The sequence below is a fragment of the Euprymna scolopes genome, chromosome 18 (genome assembly GCF_053919585.1).
Source record: "Euprymna scolopes isolate OS-2025 chromosome 18, ASM5391958v1, whole genome shotgun sequence".
In the NCBI taxonomy this organism is placed as follows: Eukaryota; Metazoa; Mollusca; class Cephalopoda; order Sepiida; family Sepiolidae; genus Euprymna; species Euprymna scolopes.
In genome coordinates this window covers 97,715,649-97,738,204 of record NC_136499.1, presented here as the reverse complement: position 1 = coordinate 97,738,204, position 22,556 = coordinate 97,715,649, and the positions used below count along the sequence as shown (strand labels likewise).

The 22,556-nt window shown below is 34.1% G+C and overlaps 1 protein-coding gene across 2 annotated transcripts in view; it reads left to right on the top strand.

The window, feature by feature from the left end:
* The window catches only part of LOC145297702 (retinoblastoma-associated protein-like), a 108,113-nt gene extending 106,359 nt beyond the window's left edge, over positions 1-1,754 (top strand). For both annotated transcript variants that reach the window (XM_080143902.1, XM_080143903.1), the window contains exon 31: positions 1,230-1,754. The gene's annotated coding sequence lies outside the window, so the exon portion shown is untranslated. The remainder of the gene's footprint in view (positions 1-1,229) is intronic.
* The last annotated feature ends 20,802 nt before the right edge of the window (positions 1,755-22,556 follow it).

The following is a 22,556-nucleotide window of genomic DNA, read 5'->3' as shown; positions in this document are numbered from 1 at the left end:
CTATGCAAAACCTTCAAAAGGATGATCAACAACCGTCTAACATGATATATAGACACCAACAACATAATTTTAAAAACCCAATATGGCTACCAAAAACGTAGAGGATGTATAGATCACTAACCTCGAAAATTATGTCAGAGAAGCCTTCATAAATAACATGTAACAAATATCTAGAAGTGTAAGCCATGGTTAGTTTCAGAACAATTTCTGATGGTTCGTTGTTCTACACAAGTCCTGGGAGGTGACTGGTTTGCAGTAGACAGTTCTTGAGTTGGAATCCACAGAAAAGATTTTTCCCGTGTTGACACGAAGAAAACATATGCGAAATTGCTACAGAAAAGTTTGTTTGTGGAGCAATTCTTGATTTTGATTGGTTGGTAGCAGAACGTGAATTAATTTGATTGCCAGTTCCTAGCAGCATTGTTTATAAATAGAATCTCCCGACTGTGCGGGATCATACCCCATTATACTCAAAAATATTGTAACAAAATATATTTTTTGACCTTGAGAAAGCATATGAAACCATGTGAAAATGATATCTTAAAAGATCTCCACAACATTGGACTAAGAGGTAGACTTCCTAAATTCATAAAGAACTTAAAATAGATACTTCCAAGTATGCATAGGATTCACCCTATCAAACCTGCTGAATCAAGGAGTGCCTCAAGGCAGCATATTATCAATAACTCTCTTCAACATTAAAATTATCAACATCATAGAAGAACTCACTTGACATCCACAGCTCCCTATATGTAGATGACTGCTTAATCAGCTATAGATCAAAATACATTCAAACCATTAAAAAAAAATTATAGCACATTAGTAAAATTAATAAACAACAAGAAATAGTTTAAAATTTTCCAAAACAACAACTAAAGGAATTTATTTCTGTAACCAACACAAACTCCACAATGACCCAATCCTACAGATTGAGGAAAAATTTTTCTAATTTGAAATAGTGAAATTAGTGAAAATTAACGGTTTGTCATGCGAAATTGGCTGCAATGGAAGAAATAGATAAAACTGCGATATTTGATAAATTGTATTTTTTCTACTTTCATTTTTCATAATTTTTGGAATTTTTCTAATTTAACCATGACATGTAATTACGTAATAGTATTTTTACTTAAAATGTATTTTTAATTATAATTTGTAAGCACTAATTTATCTTTGAAATATATGGTACATTCTTTTTTATTTTGTGTAAATATATATATATTTTTTATTAGTTCCAGGTGAGATGGACCATCTTGACCACTTGCTCTGCTGACTACGCATTGTTTTTCTTCTTGCGACCCACCACCACTTGTAGACCTGCAGCAAAAGCAACAACATCCTTACATAGCCTTCATCCAGTCTGATGCTCTGTCTTGTTACATATATATATATATTTTTTTTTTTTTACATATATTGTTTTTGTTTGTTGTTGTTTACTTTTTAAATTTGGTCTCTTACTCCACCTATGTCCCTTCCCCAGTTAACATTCCAACCTTTATTCTTTGTCAAACTTGTCCACAAATTTCTTCGCAATTTTCATATATCGCACACACACACACACAAATAAATTGACATATCAAAGTCATATCATACTGTGATTTTAATGTTTGTTTTAAAGCAAAGAAAAGCTAATGTGTTTCTAGGTTATTTTAAAACCTACTTGAATCAATTTAGGAAGCAAAGAAAAGCTGCCATTGTTAGAGATGGTTGTAAAATGAAAACCGTACACTATATAATAAAACATGCAAAAAAGAAAATCCTCAAATTTCTATTAAATCAACACCAAAAAACCAATGGCACTTGTATAGTTTTTATTTGATAACAATCTGTTTAATGCTTGAATTTATTCACATTCTGAATTTTTCTAAAAACATTATTTTTACCTTTGCTTGGAAACTGATAATTAAATTGTGATATGACTTTGATCTGTTTATTTATTTATAGCAAATCTATTAATTTAGAAATAACTTTTTTAAAAGTTTGAATATTGAGCTTCTTTCCTGTGGAATTTGATTCCCATATGATTATGAACTAATAATTTTCTTTTTAATATTATCACACACACACACACACACACACACGCATATTTTTGTGTGTTGAGAAATATCTGGAAAAAGATGAATAATCACACAAATATCGAATCAAACTCCTTTGCATGGTTGTTTTATTTTTATGAAAAGGTCTTTTGATACAATTTTCATGAATAATTACAAAGATAAGTCAAATAGATGCGAAGGTATCGGAGACCACCATCCTCCTCTCTCGTCCTATCTTCTCGAATCTTTGTAATCATCAATCAAAACTATATCTCAGCTTGAAGTTTTTTGATAAAACAAAATAGCAAATATGCGTTTAATTTGTTTTGGTATCTGTGAAATTATTCACTTTCCTGTTTAGTGTGCGCACACACACACAATATGATAATAATGAAATCAAATCCTGTTTGTGTTTGTTTCCCTCTACATTAGAAATTATCTGGTTTACAAACAAATCTTGCAAATGTAATTTTGTGTTTTACAAATTTTGATGTGAATTCATATTAACATTTCTGCCCTATCAGATGTAGTTTTTTCCTTTCCTCTCTCTTCCTTTCCCTCTCTCTTCCTTTCCCCTCTCTCTTCCTTTCCCCTCTCTCTTCCTTTTCTCTCTCTCCTTTCCCCTCTCTCTTCCTTTCCCCTCTCTCTTCCTTTCCCCTCTCTCTTCCTTTCCCCTCTCTCTTCCTTTCCCCTCTCTCTTCCTTTCCCCTCTCTCTTCCTTTCCCCTCTCTCTTCCTTTCCCCTCTCTCTTCCTTTCCCCTCTCTCTTCCTTTCCCCTCTCTCTTCCTTTCCCCTCTCTCTTCCTTTCCCCTCTCTCTTCCTTTCCCCTCTCTCTTCCTTTCCCCTCTCTCTTCCTTTCCCCTCTCTCTTCCTTTCCCCTCTCTCTTCCTTTCCCCTCTCTCTTCCTTTCCCCTCTCTCTTCCTTTCCCCTCTCTCTTCCTTTCCCCTCTCTCTTCCTTTCCCCTCTCTCTTCCTTTCCCCTCTCTCTTCCTTTCCCCTCTCTCTTCCTTTCCCCTCTCTCTTCCTTTCCCCTCTCTCTTCCTTTCCCCTCTCTCTTCCTTTCCCCTCTCTCTTCCTTTCCCCTCTCTCTTCCTTTCCCCTCTCTCTTCCTTTCCCCTCTCTCTTCCTTTCCCCTCTCTCTTCCTTTCCCCTCTCTCTTCCTTTCCCCTCTCTCTTCCTTTCCCCTCTCTCTTCCTTTCCCCTCTCTCTTCCTTTCCCCTCTCTCTTCCTTTCCCCTCTCTCTTCCTTTCCCCTCTCTCTTCCTTTCCCCTCTCTCTTCCTTTCCCCTCTCTCTTCCTTTCCCCTCTCTCTTCCTTTCCCCTCTCTCTTCCTTTCCCCTCTCTCTTCCTTTCCCCTCTCTCTTCCTTTCCCCTCTCTCTTCCTTTCCCCTCTCTCTTCCTTTCCCCTCTCTCTTCCTTTCCCCTCTCTCTTCCTTTCCCCTCTCTCTTCCTTTCCCCTCTCTCTTCCTTTCCCCTCTCTCTTCCTTTCCCCTCTCTCTTCCTTTCCCCTCTCTCTTCCTTTCCCCTCTCTCTTCCTTTCCCCTCTCTCTTCCTTTCCCCTCTCTCTTCCTTTCCCCTCTCTCTTCCTTTCCCCTCTCTCTTCCTTTCCCCTCTCTCTTCCTTTCCCCTCTCTCTTCCTTTCCCCTCTCTCTTCCTTTCCCCTCTCTCTTCCTTTCCCCTCTCTCTTCCTTTCCCCTCTCTCTTCCTTTCCCCTCTCTCTTCCTTTCCCCTCTCTCTTCCTTTCCCCTCTCTCTTCCTTTCCCCTCTCTCTTCCTTTCCCCTCTCTCTTCCTTTCCCCTCTCTCTTCCTTTCCCCTCTCTCTTCCTTTCCCCTCTCTCTTCCTTTCCCCTCTCTCTTCCTTTCCCCTCTCTCTTCCTTTCCCCTCTCTCTTCCTTTCCCCTCTCTCTTCCTTTCCCCTCTCTCTTCCTTTCCCCTCTCTCTTCCTTTCCCCTCTCTCTTCCTTTCCCCTCTCTCTTCCTTTCCCCTCTCTCTTCCTTTCCTCGTCTTTTTTTTTTCCACTTTTATTTTTCTTTTTTTCTCTTTTTAGTTTATTTTCCATTTTCTCATCTTTCACTGTCTCTCATTAAAAAAAAGTTATACATTTTTTGATTTCTTACTTGAATGCATATATTCACGATACGTGTTTATTTGATACAGTATTAAACATATTCTAGAAAACGAACGTCATAATTAATCAATTGTTATCAAACTAATAATATGGCTCTCACATTCATAAATTTGACTAAAACACAGATTCTATCATTTATTACAGAAACATTTAAACCTGTTGAGTTTATGCTGATACATGTGTGTACGTGTTGATATGTGAATGATCATGGTTGTCCGGCATTCCCCAAAATTATGTTAACATGCTCCTACTTGTGTTCCTTTCAATTTTTGTTGTAAACCAATGTCATGTGTCCCCCCCCCACCCACACACACATAAGATGATTTGTAGACCCAGACGTTTATATTAACCTTCAATATTCAAGAATTTTGCCCTCTTTGCAATATCAGCACTGGACCCTTGCCTTTTGATCAAACACCCTCAACAGTGAATTTTTTTTTAAATATAATTAATAGATCTGTCATAGTTAACAAAATAAAAATTAATTCAGACTTTTTAAAATATTTTTATTTGTTAAATTTTCAATTGTTATTTAATAAGGCTTTTTTTTTTTTTTTTTCATTAAAAAAAAAACATTCATTTTGAAACCAACCAACCATGCATTCATGAGAATCAAATTGTATAACGATAAATATAAAAAAAAGTATCATTTAAAATTATGTAGAAAATATTTAAATACATAATTTAACAAAACAATGACTCTACTTTTAATGGCATCTTCAGAAACTAAATCTGTGCCAAGGCTTTCAAAATATTTTTAACTGCTAAAATTTTTACTGATTTAATTTAAAGATATTTTAAAATAAATAAATACAATTATTTTAGAATTATTTGATATAATTCAGTTTTATAGATTATCGTGACTTAATTCAATCAATTTTGTTGATATTTTTGTTTTTAAATGAATATAATTCTTGATTTAATAACTTATAAAAAATTATATAAACATACAAAAGTAAAAATATGGAAAATATATAAAATAGTCGGCCTCTTTTTTAATCTCTGTCATCAATAGCATTCTTTCTAAAAGTTAAATATTTTATCAGTTCTTGTTGGTGGATTGTTATAACATGTTAAGAACAGGAAAATGTAATTCATTTTAATTTTTTTTAAAGTATTTCCATATAGATGTCAGTTTAAGAAAAAGGGGCAACAACTCATTGTTTTCAGTGCAGAGCTCTTGGTTTAAAGCAGAAAATATTATTTGGAAGGAGGGAACAAATAAAAACAATACTACTAGGCAATACTGATACGAGATAGGGATAGATACAGCAAGTAAAAGGATGCTGACATATTTAGAACTCTTGCAACATTGAAAAATTACTAACCAATTTCAATATTAAACTCATCAAAAGATTTGTTATAATTGTTTTTATGATGAAGACAAAAAAAATCATGAAATTTTATATTTTCAAATTAAAAAAAAAATGAAATATTTATCCTTTTATGAAATTTATTTTCACGATATAGACGAATTGATTAAATAAAAATTTATTCAAAATGGATTTTTAAAAAATGAGCAATTCAATTTTCATCATTCATTAACGATCTTATCTAAATTGACAGTTATTAAAGATTCTAAGAACGTGTACAGGGCAGTGCAAAAGTAAGTATACAGTAATAACAGTAAAGGGGTGGGGGTCCATATTATTCACTACATTTAGTATACAAATGAATATTGCATAGACATGTAATGAGAATGTGCGGCTTTCCAGAATGATACCGTTCATGAAAACGATGTCACGCCAGAATTAGCATTCTTGTTTTTACTGTTAATTTTATTTTCAAATAAATTATTTTTATTATTGTATTTCCATATATGGCAGAAACATGGTTTTAATTGAAAAAAAGTTCTGTTGGGTGAAAGTGTAGCAGTGGGAATACTTTTTTTGTAGATAGATAATACCTCCTACTTCCTTTTTGTATTAATATGAAAAAAATAAAATGTAGATCCGGGTTAAATATTTTATCCATGAAAATTTATTAAAAATACATTTTTGTTTTTATAAAAAAACATTGTCTGTAAGAAATGACTTTATAAAACATTAATGTGTCTATAAATTGTCCAGACATCGATGGAAAAGTCACCATTACTTTATTAAAAAATAAATTAAATTTTTATTATATAAATCTTATTGCTATTTTAAATTCATAAAGATTTGTAGCAATCAGGTCACTCACTTATGGGGAAGGATTTCAAAACCAGGTCAGTTAAAGTACTTTAGGTTTATGTTTTTTTTTTTTTTTTTTTTCAGACGGACACTTATTCTTGGTTATCAGGAAGATGTACAAAACCTATACCCCTCCCCACGTTATTTCTAAAAAATAAGAAATGCAAGTTCATCTTTTTATCTTTAAAAAAAAATATATATCTCATTTACTGTAAAAATGTTTTATTTTAAATTGAATTTTCTTCATAAAATTTTTCAAAATGGCATAATAAAATTTTTTTATTGATAATGCTGGAAATGCTTGATCTCAATGTTTTTTGTTTTTTTAAATTGATAGAAAATTCTTAAAATGCACTCAACAGGCAGCTCTCGTTAGTTACAGAAACCAGTATTAAATAAACTAAATAGGATTTTAAAATAAAATTGAAATGCAGTAAATAAATCTGATATTTTTCTAAATATAAGCCAAACTTGAAACTATTTTCACTCGCTTCTTCACATTACAATTTTTTTTTTTTTTTTTTTTACATATTTTATTAAGCAAGTGGTCCAGTTTCTCTCCTCCAAAATAAGTTGGTCCTGGATATGACCTTAAACTATATCCGATGGTGAGGCCCCAGCTTGCAGGCCTTGGGGAGTGTGGAGCCACCCTTTAATTGCCATTGCTCCCAGGTCCACTCTGACCCGGAGTGGTAGTACCTGTTAGGGTCCCAACTATGGGTTAAATAGAATACGACCTAAAAAACAAATACACTATATTAAAAAATCGTTCTTCAAAATCACCAGATTCGGCATTAAATAACCTGAAAAGGGTTGATATGCCGTAAGACAAAACAACCAACCAACCAAAATAAGTGGAAATAAATTTTGAAACACTTCTGTTATTACACGTCAGATTTTAAAAGTATTAGCAATTTTTAGGCATTTTTTATTTTTTTAAATTTTTTTTTTATTTAAAATGTTTCATTTTTCCTGTATTTTTTTTTCCTGTATTTTTTTTTCCTGTATTTTTTTTTCCTGTTTCATTTTTCCTGTTTCATTTTTCCTGTTTCATTTTTCCTGTTTCATTTTTCCTGTTTCATTTTTCCTGTTTCATTTTTCCTGTATGTTTTTTTTCCTGTATATTTTTTTTCCTGTATGTTTTTTTTCCTGTATGTTTTTTTCCTGTATATTTTTTTTTCCTGTATATTTTTTTTTCCTGTATATTTTTTTTCCTGTATTTTTTTTTTCCTGTATTTTTTTTTTCCTGTATTTTTTTTTTCCTGTATTTTTTTTTTTCCTGTATTTTTTTTTTTTTTTTTCCTGTATTTTTTTTTTTTTTTCCTGTATTTTTTTTTTTTTTCCTGTATTTTTTTTTTTTTTCCTGTATTTTTTTTTTTTTTTTTTCCTGTATATTTTTTTTTTTTTTTTCCTGTATATTTTTTTTTTTTCCTGTATTTTTCTTTTTGGTGTTTTGAACTCTAAGAAAATCTAACTTTTTTACTAGTAGATTAATTTTAGTATTTTATTTATTTATATAAAAGTATGAACATATAGACCCCTCTCCTCTGCTCTGAGTAAAATAGCTTCGCAAGTTGTGTACAATGAATATTTTGCTGTAGGTATCGTCTTTCAGCATTAAATAAACTGGAAACTGATATTTTGTAAAAATTCGAGATTTTTGAAGGAATCACTGAATGTTTTCATGTCTCATAATTTGCTCACTTGTTAAATATCTCTAATAAAATCACAAAAAGTTTTACCTGGCTTCTCAACCAAATTTTCTCCACATGAGAATTAAAGAAATAAAATGCTATTAAAATTTTTCTTTGAAAATTTTTAGTGGTATTCATGTTGACAACATTCATAATCATACAAAACATACCATGGATCCTCTCTTTCTACGAGATTAATTTCTTTTTAAAGTTTGGAGTTGTTTGTATCCCCCACCCTGATACCCAGTTCCCAAGAAGATCAACAAAACAAAGACATGCATTTTATATTATTAAATCAATTTGTATCGTCTGGATGCTGGCATCCTTTGTTTTTGTTATTTTTGTTGGTGCTTTGTTTTATTGTTTTTCATTTTTTTTTTTTTTTTTTTTTTTTTTTTTTTACGTCACTTTTGAAAAAAAAAATTCTACATCCCCCCTCTATTTTAATTTAATGTCTTTGATTTAATTTTTTTTTTTTTTTTTGTATCATATTTTCCAGCAAACAAGTTTATGCACCGTGACATTTTGGCAATTGCTGCTCATTTTGCAGCTTCTCTAGGGATACATTTTTCCTTTTTTAAAACTGCTTGTACAAAAACGAGTCAAAATACATACAGAAAATAATTCTTTAAAGTTGTTTGGTGCATATAATTTCAAATTATTTCTTGCCTTAGTTATCCCCCCCCCCTGGTGAATATGTGAGCACTTTAAAACCAGATGTTAATATCGGGCAAGATCTGAAATGGAATATGTGGGATACCAATATATTATAAGTCTTCATAAATAATCAGTAATGATATTAATAGATTATTTGTAGAGTTCTTGAGACATTTTTAAACCTCAAAGAAAGAAACAAACTTGAAATTGTATTTTTTAAGAATTTTCTGAATACCTTTTCTAACCTAACCGTTTGTCTCTTCTATTTCCTCTTTTGCAAAAACAAGTCATTTGATGTTAACATTTTTTTTTTTTAATAGCTTTAATGGAAGAGCTGAACACAAAATTCTGAAATTTAATTGACGATAGCCATTCTTTTCTCTGCTGTGTTATGTTCATTCCACAACTTGATTTGCGTTTTTTTTTTTTTTTTTTTCTACTTATGTGAAAACAAAAATCATTGAATTCTAAGATATTTGTACTTTAAACAAAAAAACAATAGAGAAAGAAATGTTTATTGCAACAATATTACATTGTTTCCCTTCCCTCCTTTCTAGCTTCTCTCGCCCTTTCCCTCTATCTCTATCCCTCCCCATCTTCACATGAAATTGGGATAGTTGACTTGCATATATCATCTTTCAAGTTTCGTCAGGTTTGTTAAGTCACTTGCACTAAATACTGTTGGGAAAAGGTATGACCCCATTAATTCTCCTACCTACCTTTTCCAGAAATAGCACTAATCTTATGGCAATGCTACTTCCATTAAAACCTATTTCTTACAAGAAGTAATGAAGGTGCCATTGTTACCAGCACAGACTGCTGACTTGGTGCCACATTCGAATTCTGTTGTGGCTAAGAGACTTAGAATAGGTCTGAATCCATCTCTCTTCTTCCCAGCTAAGTAATTGTATACTAGAGTAGACTGGACTCTCATGCCTTGGTAGGGAAACTAATCTGAGAGAAGGAAAACTCCAAAATAACATTCATCCTTCTCTACTTATTCCAACATTGCTTGCAGTCATATTGGATTTTTCCTTGCCATTAAACTTAATGCTGGGCCAGGGGAAGCATGGCTGGTGATTGGTCAGCCGTAGGTTCATTATAAATTCTATAGTCGTGCAAGGACCCTTCTAGAGGTTTTCAAGTCGATATTGTTACTTTGCAGAAACTGGACAATTACTCTTGCAATATAATAATGCAATTTTTTAATCTTTATTTATTTCATTTTTTTTTTTTTTTTACTAATGAATCACAACTCGTTAAGGTTAAAAGCTAATCGAGGGTAAAATGAGATTGTTGAATGATGACGAATAGTATGAGAGGATTAATGATAAATGCAATAAATAAAATTTTTAGACTTATAAAAACCGTCTACTGCAAATGTTTGATATTAGATTTGAAGATTACCATGTTATAGCCCTCAAAGAAGCAATCTTGTGGCATTGTTTCACAGATGGGATGTTAGAAAGACATTAATGTATGTAAGAATATTTTTTGAAAAAGAAATTGTGATTTTGAGGTTTAGAAATTTTGGAGCGACCACATATAGAGAAATTAAAAGATGAAACCTTCTGGTTGCTTATTTGAAATATGTTCAGTTGTCAAGTATTTTTACGTTAAGACAGTAAGTAAGAAATAATGGAAATTCCATGGCGTCTCACTTGTTAATAATAAGGGTGTAGTATATGTATTTCTGTTATGTCCACGTGTATCTGTATGTATATATAGACTAATTCCATTTATTAGTAAGGTTCATAGTTTTTTTTTTATTTTTTATTTTTATTTTTTTTTTTTTTTTACATCATTATTACCATTCTTATGAAGCTCTATCACTTTGATATTGAGCACCATTCAGACTGCAATCCCCCTTCTCTCTCTCTCTCAATACACACACACTTTTGTCTTGATCTCTCAAATGGGGCATGTTTGTTGTACATGCACAGGTTCTCAACCATTAATAAAATATTAATCGAACTTTCACTCGTTTGGACTGTTAATCTCATTATTTTTTCTTTTCTCACTACAATGTTGCAGCAGTTCCATTCTGCTGCTGCCGCCTTTGAATATAAAAATTGAAATTAAATGCAAGTGCTTGTTTTTAATGATATTTTTTCTTTCTTGAAAAAAAAATAAAATAAAATTAAAAAAAACAAAACAAACAAAACAATTGTTAACCAGAATGACAAAAAAGAAAAAAGCCAGCCGTAAGCAGATGGAAGTGTTGTGAAAAAAAATGAAATGTGCAAATTCATTGAGCCAAACCTGATATATCCTCACTCTCGCAAAAAAAAAAAAAAAAAAAAAAATAAACTCCCTTCATTTAAATTTTAAGAAGGCCTAGGTAATAACCTAAACCGAACATTGTGTTAGCAAAAAAAAATAAAATAAAATAATAAAATCGAATGAATTCAATTATCATCCCCTCTCCCTCCATAAAAATAAACTTTGACTGGTAACGGCTTATCTAAAAGTTACAAACGGTATTAGTTAACCCTCTTGAAGGAATGCCTGTTTTTTGTTTTTATTCCTTTACTAAGTCTAGAATATTTATGTATTTTTTTTTTCTTTTTGTAAAGTGTAAAAAAAATAAAGTTAAAAAAAAAATAGTCCAAACTGTTCATTTGTTTTTGTGTTTACTGGTGTTACATTTTACATTTAGAAAACTTAAATAGTTTTGTATTTTAAAGGAAATAACTTTGTACTCAAATTTATTTCACTTGTCTCAAAGAAAACTTATCTGCCAATGATTTAGATCAGACGAAATTAGAAAGACAAACCGAATAATTCAACCAATGCTTGCTGACACCAGCTTATCAACCCTCATTTTCAAAATAATTACTTTCAGTTGTAACTTGTTTAAATAAATAATTATTGTTGATTTGCCTATAATCTTTTTCATCCAATTATTTTTTTTGATTTTTGTCTTATCACAAATCTTATATTTTTAGTTTCAGTTTCATCACTGTTTTTTTAACAGCCAAAAGTAATAAGACTTACTGTGAATCGGATAACAGTTGTCCATTGTAAACGATACCATTGTTAATACTATTTAACCCATAGCTGGAGATGGAGAAAAAAAAAAATAATCTCCATGTGTATTATTTGAATTATCAGGACTACTGTTCACAACTTGGATATTATTCTCATGTTTCAGCTGATATGACCTCCGACCTTCTTCAGATGAGTCTGTTGAATTCGGAATTTGTACTGAATTTTCAGCATCCCCCCCCCCCCGTTTTTTTTTTTTTTTTTTTTTTTTTTAATTTTTTTTTTTTTAGTCAATGTGTAAAGACATATGGCACAAAATGCTACGTCATAACTAATTCTAAATGTACAGTCTTTTGAAGGTTCAATCCTCAGTGTGGGTGATACTAGTAATGCAATTACAAATTAAGACTTCTAGCCAGTCGTGACCGACCGATTAAATAAAAAGTTCTATTCAAAATATCCTACAAATTCCCAAGTTCAACAAGATGCGTCTGAAGAAGGTTAGATGTTACATCAGCCACTTAGTATAGACTTTTCCACCCTTTCTTATTTTAATACCAAATGAATAGTGAATATGGAATTAAAAAAAAGATGTACCTTAAATATCTTTCCAATGTCCATGGGGGCAGTGCTAAGGTAAAATCTTTTTCAACTACCTTTATGACTAACTAGCAGGCTACTTGGTGTTGCCAGGCCATAAAGTACCATAAATATATTTTAATTCATAAAGAAACTGAGACTATGCATGCAAGTATTTTTTTTTCTAAACAGTTCACTTATTGTAAGAAAAAAAGAAAAACAAATACTCAAGCTAAGATCGAAACCAAAACCTAAAGACAGTAAGCCAAGTACAATAACCATTAGGCCAGCTTGGCACGATCTTTTAAAAAGTGATTTCAAACCTACTTATTTTTAACATCTGTCATGAGGATTCACACATACATTCGTGAAACAGGTGACAAAAATACAACTACCATGTACCAATTTGTCAATTTTTACTCCTTAGCAGACTTTTTTTTTTTTTTTTTTTTTTTTTTCTAGATGAAAACCGATTAAAGTTTTCCATATGTCTGAATACCCTATATACGAAATTTGAAGCCCGGAGATCAAAAATTCTTGGAGTATATAGGTTGAGAAGTATCCTCACACACATTCTCACATTTATAGGTGTATAGATAAGTTAAATACTAATTAATCAATTCTTGAAATCGGTTAAAAACGAAAATGTTATTTTTAGCATGTAAAATCAATGGTTATGGAAAATAAATTTAATTCAGTTATAACATTCTATCCTTAACCATCGAGCACTGTATGTTAATATGAAATTTTGAGCTTGTTTTAAAACCGATACTACTACTTTGTCTCCTCCATCATCACCTAGTAGTACTATTATAGTTCCTGAGCAACACCACGTAAGCAAAAGATAGTTCTTTCTTATGGGCAATGCTGCATTTTAACATGTCTCTATCTAGGATGTTGAGTGCTTCTGGATTATCATAAATCACCTACCAAATGTGATACATTTATTGCTTTCGTGTGTTTAGGTGAGGAATCTATATATCTATAAAAGTGAAAGTGTCTGTCTGTGTACATTTCCCTACGCAATAACTCTGTCAATTTTTAGTCTATAGACTCGAAATTTGAAATACCGGGTACTGAGATTTGGGAAAATCGATGTGACGGGTGTCAGCCAGAAATTTGGCTGTTAAGGGATCAAATTTCAACGATTTGACCTTTAAGAACTCTACCAAACTCCTCCGACAATTTTGGGTCTAGACACTTGAAATTTTAGATATAGGTTCCTTGAACATGGATCTAACTTAATAAAGTGATTTGAGCCCGAAACAATAAATTAAGGGGTCAAAGTTTTAAAAAATTAACCATTTTTTTTTTGTTTTTTTGCTTTTTTTGCACAGCATACACCCGAGCAAGGGGTCAAAGTTCAACGATTTGACCTTTGAGAATTCTACCAAACTCCTCCGCCAATTGTGGGTCTAAACACTTGGAATTTTAGATATAGGTTCCTTGGACATGGATATAACTTAATAACTTGATTTGAGTCCAAAACAATAAATGTTAAGGGGACATAATAGGGGTCAAAGTTTAAAAAAATTGACCGCTTTTTCTTTTTCTTTTTTTTTTTTTCTCAACATACACCTCCAAACACCCGGGCAACGCCGGGCTGAAATGCTAGTGAAAAATAAATTTAAGAAACCTACCGGAAGCTACTGAAACAACCAAATAAAATTAATGGTACTTTTGGTGCACTGCTAAAACCACTCTTTTCAGGTTTTTTGTTCCCTCTTTGTTGGTTTTTCTTTCCAAATTATTACATTTGTTACATCTTATTAAACATAATTAACTTAGATACAATTGAACACAAACTTTTTCGTTATGGCTGTAATTTGAAAGCGACTTAGAAGAAACGGTTCATCGCTTCTCTATATTAATAGAATTATCATACTTTGCCTATGTACAGGTCAAATTTTAACAGATACATTGTGTTATACAGATGAAGTGATGCTCTGAACAATTGGTTAGAGGAAGAGTCAAGATAGAAAATTCGAAATGAATTGTTTTGTCTCTGTTGAAGTAAGCTGAGGGGGAAAAAATTAGGATTCTGATCTAAAGTGGATGTATATAGAGGAAACTTGGTGTTCGAAAGCTTTGTCTGAGTGGAAATGGTGAATGGTTATTGTGGGTATATCGACTAGCGACCTCAGTGAGTCTTAACTGATATCATTGGCTTGATTGATGGAAGGCTTAGCTCAGAAGTAGACACCCTAACGATGGTACCCCAGCGACACACTCGTGTTCAAGTGTTGTACACTTGTATTGGTAGTTTTTATTATGCATGCAAACCGTGTGAGATCTCCTTTGCTACCGACAGAACTGACGGCCGAAATAAGACAAAGAAGAAAACCTGACACAAGCGTGGAAGGGAAGTTGGCCAGTCGGGGGCGTAAGTGTGGTTACACACATATCCACATACTTAACTTTATATAAATAGAGATACGAGTAAACGTTTCATGCCTTTCTCTCTTTCGTTCACCAAATTGTCTATTATGTATTTAATACATTCTAAGATACTATTATCGACTATGTCTCATTCAAACCAGGAACTCTTTATAAATGAACTAGTCCGGGTGTTTGGAGATGTGTATTGAGAACCCCCCCCCCAAAAAAAAAAGTGGTAGTAGGCAGGCAGACTCAAACCCGTAACATGAAGGCGGAAAAGAAAGTGGAGGTCTGTATAAGGGTGTTGGTTGAGCAAAATAAATAAAAAGGAAAATTGCAAAAAAAAAAAAATAAATAAAAATGGCAGTAGGCAGGTAGGCTCGAACCTGTACCACGAAGGTGGAAAAAAAGAAAAAACTTGATGCGTTAGCGGTTGCGGCCATCGTAGGTTTACATTAAGACTAGACAATCAAAAAGAGGCGATGACTCTCGAAAATATCAGTAAAAAAAGCGACCCCTCCCTGTAGAAAAATGCCCAGTTGAGGGTGAAGGAATTGTGTGTGTGTGTATAACCAAAACTAATATCAACCAGAGTCGCAAGTAAAATTGGCAAATATGAAGTTGGTCCAATAATACCAACTTTTAACATTTCGATTTCCTTGTATGAACGTGCGTGTGTGTATGTATGCATATATATATATATATGTATGCATATGTGTGTTGTGTCTGTTGTGATACTTTAAAAAGCCATTCTTAACATGGGGAGGAGGCGTTGGAAATAACTCAGATTTGCGTAAAATGGTTGTCTTTATAACAATAAAACTACTCAATCAATGTACTTGATTTTTGGGGTCCGATATTTTCCGTCCCGGGTACTTTTTTTCGTACAGATTTTTTTTTCTTTCTTTTTTTTTCTTCTTTCTTTTTTTTCATAAGGTGGGCTGAATTCTTGACGGGTGTCGTGATTTTAAATCAGAGGAATTGTTTGTAAAACAAATAAAAAAAGAACAAGGTTACTTTAATTGTAATTTTCTCCAAAATGACACAAAGTAACAAATGTCCAGTAATACGGACATAAAAAGCAAACCAACAAAAAGAGTACTAAAAAACATAATCATTTCAATAAAAATGGGCGGAAGAGTGAAGAGTGAATTACTAAGGGAGGTAATTCAAATGCATAAAAATAGAATCACATTCCTTTTCCTTGAAGAAGCGGCGATATGCTTAGTTAGAGGCGTTAATGGCCTTTTGTCGTCCGAATTAACGATTTACATGAAACCACCATTCATTAAAATAAAAAGTCGCTGTTTGACCTACGCAACATTTTATGTTACAAATGGACCTCATTTATTTAATTGAATTAAATTCTCGTATTTCCTTGGAAAAGGAGATTCGGGCAGAGTTTTAAAGAAAATAATAAAATTCATGACTCTTTCTTTGACACGAAAGTAACGTAAAAAGCCGGAGGGTGCAAGTCTCCACCAATACAGTAGTACACTACCATTTTCGAAGAATTTTTTTGTGACATATATTAACGTCTTAAGTTAACTATCCGATTTGGAGTTTGTTTTACCATCCATAGAGCTTCGAAAAAGTGGTAAAAAAAAAAAAAAAAAATCAAATATATAACAAATAAATGTTACCAACGGCAAGATAAGTTACTCTTCCACCTAGTTGGATAAGTTTTTGATGTTTTTATTTAATGTAAAATGTTTATTCGGCTCGGAAAACAAATGTCGATCGATACACAAGCAAAAGAAAAAATGGTAGCGTAATAAATACATTGCGGCCATTGTTATATTAAGTAAAAAACACTAACAAATTATCCAGCTGGGCGGAAGAGTAACCTATCTTGCCTTTTTTTTTTTAATCTCTGTGTGTGGATAAAACAAACTCAGCACTTGAAACAGATGTAAATACAATTATTGGTAAGCGTTAAAAATCGCGGTCAGAGCAAAATTCGGAAAAAACAATTATGTATAGGCATTAAGAATAGTTTTTTTTTTTGTTGTTAAACATTAATAAATTAGTAATAGTTTCGAGTTAAAATTTAGTTAACATCACGCGTATAACTCGAGAAAAACACACTGGAAATGTGCCAACATTATGTGATTAAATCAAAATCAAACAAAGATGGCCACCTGATGTCGTGTGATTTCGCTTATTCGCCATAATGTTGACACATTTCAAGTGTGTTTATATGCATAATGCTAAGTGGATTTTAACTCGAAATGATTCTTCATTCATAAATATTTAAGAAAAAAAAAAAAAAAAAAAAAAGGAAGAAAGAAAAAAAAACATAAAATCATTTAATGTCCAGAGTGTGATTTGGCTTTCAAGCGCACCTGATTGCGTATTCTATTTTTCATAAAATCATTTGTAATGCAAATACAGATTTTTTTTTTTTACTCGATATCCAGCTTTGGCCGCTACCATTAACATTTACCCATGGAGTGAGTGTAAATAACGTCTCTTGATATTTCTTTGTGTGCGTGTGAAAGTCAGAATCTAATGCTTATACAGGGTGGAACGATAAAATTGTCGCTCCAAAGAAAACAACACTACAGCTTTATTTTAAAACTTTTATTGAAAAAAATCAATTCAGGTAACTTGATATGTAGTAGAGCTGACATCTATTCAATGTAGCCGCCTTCAGCCTCAATACGGGTTCGGAACTGTGAGCATACATTTTCCACAAGCGCCGGTTGGAGATTGGCGAGTTACGGCGATCAGGCTGCCTTTGGTGTAGCGGGAGGTCATGTTGGTGATGTTATCGACGTATGTCTAAATGAAGTAGTCCAGCGGGTTCAAGTCGAGGGAGTAAGAGAAGGGTACAAAGTCATAGCACTCTTTCGAAAACCAAGCCTGGGTCTCTTTGGACATGTGGGCCGACGCCGAATCCTGCTTCCACACCCAGGGTCTGTCAGCAGCCACTTGATTGCACCAGGGGCTCACCACATTCTTCAGCATATCCAAGTACATTTTGGTGTTGACTTTCAAGCCGACTTCGAAGATGTGAGGTGGCATGATGTGGCCCTCACTTGAAGCAACACCAAAGGTCATGACTGTGGGTTGTCCAATGTGTTGATGTGTGTCCTCAAGTGTTGAACCATCCGCATTTGCATTTTGAGGGTGTTGGTAATGGTCCTGTTGTCATAACTTTGATCGGTAGAGTTGTACAGTGGCGCATCTCCGATCTTGCTCATTGAACATTGTGTTATTTTTAGACATGATAGAAGGCTTCTATCACTCTTAGTAGTTGTACATAGCTGGTCAACTAGTAGGTGGTCTGCAAAAAAAAAAAAAAAAAAATACGAAATGGAATCATGTCGTTTTTTCTAGGGCGACAATTTTATCGTTCCACCATGTACTGCTGCCTGTAACTGCACTATGCAAGTAGGATCGTGACTGTCGCGAATATTATTTTAAGTTTTTGTAATTGTGAAATACTTTTCTAAACAATGAACAAGCATATTACTCCCCCCCCCAACAAGTCAAACTAAAAAAATCTCACTCACAAAAACAAGTCACCTCTATACAAATCAGGAAAAATTATCACCCGTTATCGTTGTGGAGCCCTTCATTGAGTTAGAGATTACCCATATCGTTTTAAAACTTAACTTTTAATAAAGTTGGGCATAAGAGTTCACTTTACAGAAGAATGTAAAAATAAAAAATTTAGTTAAATCCACAAGGACAGACAAACAGGCCGGCACAAGTATAATAAATATATACAGGTAAATCATGAATAAAAATGTCAAATTGCAATTAGATTCTATATATGATGTAACAGTTCAAGTTTGAGATTTACCAATTAACAGTTTTTGCCAGAAAATAAGTTTAAGAAATTCCAAGAAGTGTAATATTGCTGTCTATATAATTTATGGCTCACAATTTTACAAAAATGCGTACCATAGTATATACACTCTGATGACCGTGAATTTTGTAATCAAACAACAACTTGTTAAATCAACAAAGTTTTATTTATATTACAGCAAAGTTTTATTTATATGACAAGAAAGAGAGTTCCGGTCAGTATGGGGTAGTGTGTGGTTGTTGCAGCGATGGCAGAAGTGTGTCGGCTCTTCTCTCTATTCTGTCTGACTGACTGCCTTTGTTTTGACTTATATTCATATTACCCATATTCCTTGATCGAGATCTAATTGTTCGCTTATTTTGACCTTCGATTTGAAATTTCGAATGTTTATTGTTCTGCCTTTTGGCAATTCCAATCCAGTTAAAATATTTTCTCTCATTGTTTCATTATCTCGATTCTTGGATCGGAGTGGAGGATTGACGTCATCGCCAGCAATCTGATTTACATCTGGTTTTGCCTGGATCCGATATTTTCTATTTTTTATTCGTTACCTGTAGCAACAAAAGTACCATGCAAAATCGCTTCGAAATCAAACTGTCAGTGAAAAACAACCAAATACTTATTAAATGAAGCACATAGGCAAATCAAGGAAGACGCTGGATAGAATAAAGCATTATAATTCGAAACAACATTGAGAAATAATGCAGTTTCGATGAGAACAATGAAATAGTGAGCAGAAAATAAAAACGTTACAAATAGAGAAACACCAAAAAAAAGTTATTTTCAAACGCAAACAAGAAAAAGACCAAAACTAATATCAACCAGGACTGCAAGTAAAATTGACAAATATGAAGTTGGTCCAATAACCCAGCTTTTATCATTTTCGTTTCATTGTATGAAGGTAAAAATACCAAAAAACTAATGTAGCAACCGACACTCGCTACATCACAGGCAGAAGCTAATTCTCTCGATTCGAAATTTGAAATCCATTTCCTTCTGGCTTGTCCAATCACAAGCCAACTCTCAATCACGTGACTGAGTACATAAAAGACAAAATCACAAACCTTTCCTCCTCTTTGATCCTGACCCTGCCCGGGAGCAGACTGCGCCCAGGGCTTCGGCCCCAGGCAAAACGTGAGTACTACAAGCTAACAATAGCTCTTTTCAAACTCCCATTTGTTTCCACGTGCGGTACCCACACAAACTTTATTTATCATGCTAAAAAACTGCTCTCGTCAATACAACTCACCCTCACCGAAGACAACACGCAAATACACTGAAGTCTTTGCCCTTTCTCCTTTAACCGGCTTCCTTTGTACCGACGGCTACTAGCTATAAACATGTGTAAACGGAACTGAACTATTATCTCCTTCAACCAGCTGGCATGATATTAATTTTATCTACTAACCTGTTTCTATCTTCTACTAACGAAAATGACAAATAAAGTTGTTTATTAATATAGAATGAAACTCCATTGCATTGTTTCATTTCTATATTTGGTGACTCCAACGTAATATGAACACGCAACCCTATTCCGTTTTGTATTCCATGCTAACAGACGTGCAAATCAGAATTGGGATTCTATTCAGAAATTAATAAATCTTATTACTAAGGAAACACAGACCTTAACTTTAATTGTAAAGAACTAAAGATATGGTTTACATAGCTTGTGACCCCAACCAGAAGTCTCCAGACCTTATCATAATAAAACTTAGGAGTAAACGATACTGCGGAGTTAAGGTTTGGAAGGGAGTGTTATGGTGTTATGGATAATAATGAATTCTTCTAATTCCTATAAAAATCGGAAGAATATGTCTCTCGGCATTAGCACATATAACAGTCAGACTGGCATATATCAACACACTTTATTTGCACTAGCTTACACCACTGTATTTATATTTGCCCTCTATCGCCCCACAACAGTGGGGTTACTATCTTTAAGAGTATATCTGAGAAAATTGACCACATACTGTCTGCTCATCCTTCAACTAACATTCATATTTGCAGTGACTTCAATGTCCATAATGTGGAATGGCTGACCCACTCAAATAAGACCGATGACGAGGGGAGGTTCTGTCATGATTTTGCCAGTGCCTATGATCTCACTCAGATTGGTCACGAACCCACCCATGTGCCCGATACTACCAGTCAGTATGCAAGTCTTCTAGACCTTTTTCTCACAACTTCCCCTGAGCTATGTTCATGTTCCGTTCTATCTCCTCTGGGATCCTCCGACCACTCCGTTGTATCAGTTAAGAAATGTAATAAGTCTTCAGATGTACCTCTCCATCATACTGTATATCGATACCTTATGGCTGACTGGGATAGCGTCCGTACATTCATATCTGATCTACCTCTTCATTCCATGTTTAAAAAGGATGTGTCCTCTATAGTATCAGACCTGACCGAATGGTTAATTGTAGGCATAAACCGGTTCATACCATCCAAAAAATTCCAACAAAACCCCAACAGCCAGCCATGGTTCTCCTCAGAATGTGCTGCTTCCATCGAGCACAGAAATCACTTTTTCCATAGCTACAAACGTAATAGATGTACTGAGACTAAAGCTGCTTTCAGGACTGCCAGCAACCACCGTAAAAGAGTAATAAAAAATGCAAGAGAGCTATATGCTCAGTCCGTTAAATCCAAAGTAGCTGAGCAGTGGCTTGGTTCCCACCAGTTCTGGCAAATAGCAAACAGGATCCTGAGCAGAAGCCTGCGTTCTATCCCAACCATCATCAATGGACCTGAGGTTATCTCGTCAGCATCAGACAAGGCCAGACTATTTGCCAAGAACTTTGCAGCTAATTCTACCCTAAGCGACGAAGGCCATCAACTCTCTGTATTTCCTCCTATAAGAGACAACACGCTATGCAACATACAAATATATGTGCGTGAGGTCGGTAAGCTAATCAAGAACCTTGATTTCAGTAAAGCAACTGGCCCTGACGGCATTCCAGTTATAGTGCTGAAAAAGCTACAACCAGAACTTGCCCCCATACTTACAAAACTGTTTAAGCGTTGCCTTAAGAAGAAGTGCTTTCCAACACCCTGGAAAACCTCATCAGTATGCCCTGTATTTAAGAATTCAGGTGATAAGTCATCTCCCTCTCAGGACAAACCAATAAGTCTCCTGTGTGTCATGAGTAAGTTGCTGGAATCCATATTAAATAAAGAAGTAGTCAGCTACCTCAGCAGAAACAACCTTCTTAGTGACATGCAATATGGTTTCCGCTCCACAAGATCTACAGCAGATGTGCTAACGGTTATATCTCATAGGATTAGTGAATCTCGACAAAGGCTTCCTTTCCAGGGCAATTGCTCTTGATGTATCAAAGGCCTTCGATAAGGTATGGCATAAGGGCCTACTTCACAAGATTTCCAGCTATGGTATCACTGGAAATGTTTTCTCAATTATTAAATCATTTCTCTCTGATCGGTTCATAAGAGTAGTGGTTGATGGGCTGAAATCAGAGGCCCACAGTATTAATGCTGGAGTCCCTCAAGTATCCATCCTGGGCCCAACTCTCTTCCTGATCTACATCAGTGATCTACCAAAACACATTCTTAAATCATTTGTTGACATCTATGCTGATGACACGACCATCTATGGCAACACATCAAAGGCTGTAAATGACAAAGTTCTCTCTGATTCTCTCTCCTCTGATCTTGAGCGCGTGGTACAGTGGAGGAAGAGGTGGCTGGTTACTTTTAATGCATCCAAAACCAAGCTTCTATCTTTACATCATCAATGCTCTGATCTCCATCTGGCATCAATTGAAATGGATGGCTCTCATCTTGGGGAGGCTCTATGTTTTGACAAGCTTCTGGGTTTGACCTTTACTCCTGATCTGAAATGGAACATGTACATCTGGTCTGTTGCCAAGGACGCTGGGAAAATGGTGGGATCCTTCTACCGTTCCAGAAGATATCTCACTGCTGATGCAATTCTCTATCTGTATAAAAGCCAAGTATGTCCAAGGATGAAATACTGCTGTCACATCTGGGCAGGAGCTGCTAAAAGCAGCCTATCCTGCCTTGACAGAGTACAAAATAGACTTTGTGGCTTAGTGGGGGATGCCCTTTTCTCTTCACTGCAGCCTCTCTCCCA